Genomic DNA, 8,295 nt, shown 5'->3' on the forward strand with positions numbered 1-8,295 from the left:
CAAGCTGGTCTTGAGCGAACTCAACCATGTTAGCCTTTTGATTGTGCCAGTGCTTGATCAGTTCTTGTCCAGCTTTCAAGTTATCACTTGCTTCTGTCATCATGTGCGACATTCTCCTCCGGAGACCTATCACGTAGTCAGTCACTCTGACTGGCTTGGGGGAAGGAGCACTCTCCAACCCCTCCTTAATCAGGGCCATTGGACCTCTGACGGGATGACCATAGAGAATTTCAAAGGGAGAATAACCTACTCCCTCCTGAGGGACTTCTCTATAAGCAAAGAGAAGGCATGGCAGTAGAAGGTCCCACTTACGCTTAAGGGGTTCCTCTAAAGCACCTATCATGCTCTTCATGGTTCGGTTGAACCGTTCTACCAACCCATTGGTTTGTGGGTGGTAAGCCGTTGAGAACATGTAAGTAACTCCACAGGTTTTCCACATGGCTTTCATGTAGTGGGACATAAAGTTTGACCCCCTGTCAGAGATTACTTCCTTAGAAAACCCGACCCTAGTAAAAATACCAAGGAGGGCCTTAGCCACAGCCAGAGCAGTAACAGTCCTCATAGGAATTGCCTCAGGATACCTAGTAGCATGGTCTACTACAACAAGTATAAACCTGTTGCCTGAGGAGGTGGGAGGATCAAGGGGACCAACAATGTCAATCCCTACTCTCTCAAACGGGACTCCCACAACTGGGAGAGGCACTAAAGGTGCCATATTCTTGGAGCCAACCTTACAAGAGGTCTGGCAGGTGTGGCAGCTCCTGCAGTGTTTTTCTACTTCGGCCCCCATCTTTGGCCAATAGAAGTAGAGGGAGAGCCTTTCCTTAGTCTTCTTGAAACTCAAGTGACCAGCCAAAGGAATCTCGTGGGCTAACTGCAAGAACTGTGGTCTGTTCTCTTGGGGTACTACGAGTTGTCTGTAGTCTCCAGGTGCAGACTCGGTCGGTTCACTGTAGAAGAGGCCATCTTCCCAGTGCAACCTGTATTTTCCAGGCTCTTGCCCTTCAGCCTGAGCTTCTGCCTGGTGGTGAAGACCTTCCAGAGTTGGACATTCTCTCTGTCCCTTACTGAAGTCTGTTGGTTAGTTGAGCATATAACAATTTATTTGGCAAAGAGGAAAACAAAATTTGCCAAAAGGCACATTCTGTTGTACAAAGTAATTCGTGACGTTTAACATATTAAAACAAATTGCGAAGAAGCAATAAATGATGGAGAGGTGATGCTGTCCAATTGTGGAGTGGCCGACGCGTTTCGAGGGTAACCTCTTCTTCATAAGGGCCCAATTGAACTGTTGACAACATTTCAAGGAGACAAAAAGTAAAATCTTTTATTTTATTTCCATAACAGTCAAGGACTGACTGACAAGCTGTACATAACTCGGGATGCTAGCGAGATGGTGAAGAGCAGAATACTGGAGATCTAGTATGGTGAAAAGAGTGAACTAACAGATCAAAGAGAAACACTCTATACTAATAGCTAAACACATAACAAAGGAGATGTATTGTGTGAGATCCACCTACATGGTGGGATCTAGAAAATGGCGTGATGAAGAGTCAGACAGATCGAGATAAGCCAAAAGCGGTAGTGGGTTCTAAATAGCAAGGACCACCCTTGAATAGTGAAAAAGCTGAGTCAATATGGGGAGCGTGTTTAAGAAAAAACCATACCCCTCCTGTGGACGGAGAAAGAATAACTCCAAAAGAGCGCTACTGAATAAAATAAATAATACTTAAAATAAACCGGAATTGGTTTTAAAGAATGCACTCACTCGAGTTGCGGGACGAGTAGCCAAGGCAACAGGGGCATCCGTGTGGTCAACAAGTATTCGAAACAATTATACGATGCAGGGCATCTGCAAAGAGACACGTACTGCTGGCACCTAAGTGGGGACATATACATTTCTGTTATACTGGAGAAAAATAAACCTGGGGTCTCCCAACCGGGCAAAGGGACCCAAGTAGCGGTAGCTTACCTGTACAGTGCGGGGAACACTGTTAGTGGAAACTGAAACCGGCAGGCAGTGGCTCCGCGCGGTCGTAACCTAGGTAACGAGCTGTGCTGGGGACACGCCGTCAGACGTAGAAAGGAAACTAAATAATAAACATAGAAAAGGGCATAGAAGCCGGTGAGTGAGGAATATGGAGGCCATCATGCAATGGCGCATAGTGCAAGCGTACTCATAGGGACTGACCAGAGATCAGGATAAATAAGAAAAGTAGAGTTAATATGTTCCATAATGAAACATAAGAATTCTGGTGTTCACCATCGCAACGCATTTTATAATTTTGGTTCTAATGGAACAGAAATTTGTGAATAGTACAATAATCGTTACAGTCATGATAGATAACACAAATGGTACATGCAGTTTACTCTTAATAGTCCAAAACAAATCATGTAGAGTCATGAGGCTACTCATTATATAGTGAGACAAGTATAATTCAATGGCAAGGGGATAAAAGATTGCGATGTAGCCTATTACTCATACAAGGTTCGAACGAATGGAGAGATGGTTCAATTGGTCATTCGTGAACAGGTGCAAACATTTAAGTGAATATAGGCAAGTCAAACATAGGAAAATACAGTTCCCTTAAAGAAAACATCAAAGTCACAACACTTGTAATGACAAAGAAAAAAAATTTTTTTTAAGGTCCGGGATACTGACACTTGTGTATAGTAGTTGGCGATGTAACATGTGAGTTTCACAATTCACTATAGAAAGCAACTCAAAGAGAATTCATCATTCAGACCCTTAGGTTGCAAAGTGTCAAGTGTGTGGATCCAGTACTTCTCTCGCTGTGACAACAGGGATTGGTAATTGCCACCTCTGTGTGGACGTTTGACAATTTCTATGACTTGAAATTTAATTTGTGCAATCGTATGTTGGAATTCGATGAAGTGCCTTGCCACTGGGGATCTGAGATTCTTACATCTGATGGTGGATTTGTGTTCTGACCATCTTTCTTTGACGGGTCTTGTGGTTTGTCCTATGTATAATTTACCACAGGGACATTTCAATGAGTAGATGACACCTGCGGAGAGGCAGGTGGAAAAGTCTCTGATTTTGAATTTCTTCCCAGTTTGTGGGTGAGATATCGTTTCACCTTTTATAACATTGTTACAGTTCGTACAGTTCAAGCAGGGAAAGGTACCCTTCTTTATGGTACTCAGTACAAGTTGTTTGTCTTTAGGAGGTCTTTCCGCTCTCACTAGTTTATCTTTGAGATTATGTCCACGTTTAAAGGCCATCATTGGTGCTTTGGGAAATAATTTCAGGAGAGAGGGATCATTGTGTAGTATGGTCCAATTTTTACGCAGAGTTTTGCTGATTTGGAAACTCTGTCGTGAGTACTTTGAAATGTAGAGTAGCGGTGTGGACTTATCCTTGACTTTAGGGATGCGTAGTTGTTCCTTCGTGAAGGTCTCTGATCTGTTGCGGGCTTCTCCTGTGATAGTATCTGGATACCCCCTAGATCCAAATCGTTCAACTAGAAATGAACATTCTGAGTCAAGGCCTGCTGGGTCTGAGATAATTCTCTTCAATCTTAACATTTGACTGAATGGTAGGCTTTTGAGCATGGGTTTAGGATGGAAACTGCTGAAATGTAAAAGATTATTCACGTCTGTTGGTTTATGGTACACCGTGGTGTCGATGTGACCCTCTTTGATCTGTAAGCTCACATCCAAAAAATGTAATGAAGGGTCCCCTACTTCCATTGTGAATTTGATTGTGTTGTTCACTGAATTCAGATGTTCCAAAAAAAGATCCAATTCATCTCGTGTACCACACCAGATACCGAAGATATCATCTATATAACGTTTCCAGGTCAAGATTTTAAATGACCAAAATGGGTGATCCAACACGTTTTCTTTTTCAAATTTATACATGTAGGTGTTAGCATAAACCGGAGCCATGGCCGACCCCATTGAAGTACCTGATGATTGTACATAGTATTGGCCCTGAAATCTAAAGTAACTGTTGTGAAGAATTATTTCCAGTAATTCCACAATAAATTCTTTGTTCCCTCTTATATGTTCATGATTCAACAGGAGCCAGAGTACAGCATCAACCCCTTCGATGTGGGGAATAGAGGTGTAAAGGCTGCATACATCCATACTAAAGAGAATGCAGCTAGTGTCCAGGGCTATGATTTCTTGTAGACAGTTGAGGAAGTCTGTAGTGTCCTTCAGGTAGGTTGGTATTTCCTGGATTAGAGGTTGAAGTAAACGATCCACATAGATGGCCAATGGGTCAAATATGCTATCAGTTCCCGCAACTATTGGTCTGAGTGGCGGATTAATGTTGTCTTTATGAACCTTTGGTAAGCCATAGAACACAGGCGTGATTGGATATTTGTTTATAAGGAACTGACTTGTTTTTGAATCAATCCAGTTGTTTTCCAAAGCATTGTCAATAGCTTTCTGGATGATGGCTTTGATTCTAAGTAGTGGATCATTATCAAGTTTTGTGTAAGTAACGGTGTCGTTAAGTAGTTCCAGACATCTCCGTGTGTAGTAGGATGAATCCATGATCACGATTGCCCCACCCTTATCCGCAGGTTTGATAGTTAAATCTTCATCTTTAGCCAGCTGTTCAACATGTTCAAGTTGGCTATTCTTAATATTAACTGGTTTAGTGCTATGGTAATTAATTCTTTTGAGGTCATTAATGACACTCTTCTCGAAGAGATCCAAGATCGAATTTTGAATCTGAGGGTCGAAAGTACTCTTGGGGCGCATCTGTAGGATGTCATCCTCTAGGGCCTGTGATTCTGTATCCAAATCGGATTCGAAAAACATCTTCAATCTTAATTTCCTCAACAATCTGTGAAGACAGATTTTTTCTTCAAATAGTGATGTGTTGCAAGTAGGAACAAAGGAAAGACCACGGTTTAAGATATCAAGTTGGCCACTCGTCAGGTTTTTGCTTGATAGGTTGATGACTAGATTTTCACTTATTTGTATCTTCCTTTTTGTGTTTTTCTTGCCTCGTCGTGTTTTTCTTTTTCTTTTTGTCTGTCTCTCAGGCCTAAAAAAACACCTGTGGTACTAGCAACTGTCCCAGATTGAGATGGTGTAAGGTGGGGAATTGTGGTCCCAGGTGTTGGTACTTGCTGTGGAATTTGTTCTTGTGATAATTCTTCACAACAGTTACTTTAGATTTCAGGGCCAATACTATGTACAATCATCAGGTACTTCAATGGGGTCGGCCATGGCTCCGGTTTATGCTAACACCTACATGTATAAATTTGAAAAAGAAAACGTGTTGGATCACCCATTTTGGTCATTTAAAATCTTGACCTGGAAACGTTATATAGATGATATCTTCGGTATCTGGTGTGGTACACGAGATGAATTGGATCTTTTTTTGGAACATCTGAATTCAGTGAACAACACAATCAAATTCACAATGGAAGTAGGGGACCCTTCATTACATTTTTTGGATGTGAGCTTACAGATCAAAGAGGGTCACATCGACACCACGGTGTACCATAAACCAACAGACGTGAATAATTTTTCACATTTCAGCAGTTTCCATCCTAAACCCATGCTCAAAAGCCTACCATTCAGTCAAATGTTAAGATTGAAGAGAATTATCTCAGACCCAGCAGGCCTTGACTCAGAATGTTCATTTCTAGTTGAACGATTTGGATCTAGGGGGTATCCAGATACTATCACAGGAGAAGCCCGCAACAGATCAGAGACCTTCACGAAGGAACAACTACGCATCCCTAAAGTCAAGGATAAGTCCACACCGCTACTCTACATTTCAAAGTACTCACGACAGAGTTTCCAAATCAGCAAAACTCTGCGTAAAAATTGGACCATACTACACAATGATCCCTCTCTCCTGAAATTATTTCCCAAAGCACCAATGATGGCCTTTAAACGTGGACATAATCTCAAAGATAAACTAGTGAGAGCGGAAAGACCTCCTAAAGACAAACAACTTGTACTGAGTACCATAAAGAAGGGTACCTTTCCCTGCTTGAACTGTACGAACTGTAACAATGTTATAAAAGGTGAAACGATATCTCACCCACAAACTGGGAAGAAATTCAAAATCAGAGACTTTTCCACCTGCCTCTCCGCAGGTGTCATCTACTCATTGAAATGTCCCTGTGGTAAATTATACATAGGACAAACCACAAGACCCGTCAAAGAAAGATGGTCAGAACACAAATCCACCATCAGATGTAAGAATCTCAGATCCCCAGTGGCAAGGCACTTCATCGAATTCCAACATACGATTGCACAAATTAAATTTCAAGTCATAGAAATTGTCAAACGTCCACACAGAGGTGGCAATTACCAATCCCTGTTGTCACAGCGAGAGAAGTACTGGATCCACACACTTGACACTTTGCAACCTAAGGGTCTGAATGATGAATTCTCTTTGAGTTGCTTTCTATAGTGAATTGTGAAACTCACATGTTACATCGCCAACTACTATACACAAGTGTCAGTATCCCGGACCTTAAAAAAAATTTTTTTTCTTTGTCATTACAAGTGTTGTGACTTTGATGTTTTCTTTAAGGGAACTGTATTTTCCTATGTTTGACTTGCCTATATTCACTTAAATGTTTGCACCTGTTCACGAATGACCAATTGAACCATCTCTCCATTCGTTCGAACCTTGTATGAGTAATAGGCTACATCGCAATCTTTTATCCCCTTGCCATTGAATTATACTTGTCTCACTATATAATGAGTAGCCTCATGACTCTACATGATTTGTTTTGGACTATTAAGAGTAAACTGCATGTACCATTTGTGTTATCTATCATGACTGTAACGATTATTGTACTATTCACAAATTTCTGTTCCATTAGAACCAAAATTATAAAATGCGTTGCGATGGTGAACACCAGAATTCTTATGTTTCATTATGGAACATATTAACTCTACTTTTCTTATTTATCCTGATCTCTGGTCAGTCCCTATGAGTACGCTTGCACTATGCGCCATTGCATGATGGCCTCCATATTCCTCACTCACCGGCTTCTATGCCCTTTTCTATGTTTATTATTTAGTTTCCTTTCTACGTCTGACGGCGTGTCCCCAGCACAGCTCGTTACCTAGGTTACGACCGCGCGGAGCCACTGCCTGCCGGTTTCAGTTTCCACTAACAGTGTTCCCCGCACTGTACAGGTAAGCTACCGCTACTTGGGTCCCTTTGCCCGGTTGGGAGACCCCAGGTTTATTTTTCTCCAGTATAACAGAAATGTATATGTCCCCACTTAGGTGCCAGCAGTACGTGTCTCTTTGCAGATGCCCTGCATCGTATAATTGTTTCGAATACTTGTTGACCACACGGATGCCCCTGTTGCCTTGGCTACTCGTCCCGCAACTCGAGTGAGTGCATTCTTTAAAACCAATTCCGGTTTATTTTAAGTATTATTTATTTTATTCAGTAGCGCTCTTTTGGAGTTATTCTTTCTCCGTCCACAGGAGGGGTATGGTTTTTTCTTAAACACGCTCCCCATATTGACTCAGCTTTTTCACTATTCAAGGGTGGTCCTTGCTATTTAGAACCCACTACCGCTTTTGGCTTATCTCGATCTGTCTGACTCTTCATCACGCCATTTTCTAGATCCCACCATGTAGGTGGATCTCACACAATACATCTCCTTTGTTATGTGTTTAGCTATTAGTATAGAGTGTTTCTCTTTGATCTGTTAGTTCACTCTTTTCACCATACTAGATCTCCAGTATTCTGCTCTTCACCATCTCGCTAGCATCCCGAGTTATGTACAGCTTGTCAGTCAGTCCTTGACTGTTATGGAAATAAAATAAAAGATTTTACTTTTTGTCTCCTTGAAATGTTGTCAACAGTTCAATTGGGCCCTTATGAAGAAGAGGTTACCCTCGAAACGCGTCGGCCACTCCACAATTGGACAGCATCACCTCTCCATCATTTATTGCTTCTTCGCAATTTGTTTTAATATGTTAAACGTCACGAATTACTTTGTACAACAGAATGTGCCTTTTGGCAAATTTTGTTTTCCTCTTTGCCAAATAAATTGTTATATGCTCAACTAACAAACTGCTGTTATATATCTATATCCATATATTTGAAGGCCCTATGTGGCATCAGTAAACAGTGTGCAGGGGACGGGAGGGCCCCACTTTTTGGGTCCTCTTCTATTTTCTCTTTTCTGATTTAGGCTTTGTGCCAAGGCCTTTTTTCCTCCCCCGCACCTTTAAATTCTTAAACCAGCTCTTCTGTACATATAATGATGATTTGAATTTCTATATCAATTGTTACCAGGTGTGCACCACTGTCAGCATTTTTGT

At 41.5% G+C, this 8,295-nt stretch overlaps 2 long non-coding RNA genes across 2 annotated transcripts; one reads left to right on the forward strand and one right to left on the reverse strand.

The window, feature by feature from the left end:
* Positions 1–1,085: 1,085 nt before the first annotated feature.
* Positions 1,086–2,092, reverse strand: LOC138520621 (uncharacterized). The gene is made up of 3 exons (XR_011282816.1): positions 1,973–2,092; positions 1,769–1,879; positions 1,086–1,288 (listed from the first exon to the last, which is right to left on the reverse strand). It is a non-coding gene; the product is annotated as an uncharacterized lncRNA (long non-coding RNA).
* Positions 2,093–7,029: 4,937 nt separating this feature from the next.
* LOC138521331 (uncharacterized) lies at positions 7,030–8,044 on the forward strand. Its single transcript, XR_011283014.1, has 3 exons — positions 7,030–7,149; positions 7,243–7,353; positions 7,834–8,044. It is a non-coding gene; the product is annotated as an uncharacterized lncRNA (long non-coding RNA).
* Positions 8,045–8,295: the final 251 nt, after the last annotated feature.

The sequence above is a fragment of the Ambystoma mexicanum genome, chromosome 13, assembly GCF_040938575.1.
Source record: "Ambystoma mexicanum isolate Mex_15411 chromosome 13, UKY_AmexF1_1, whole genome shotgun sequence".
Classification (NCBI taxonomy): Eukaryota; Metazoa; Chordata; class Amphibia; order Caudata; family Ambystomatidae; genus Ambystoma; species Ambystoma mexicanum.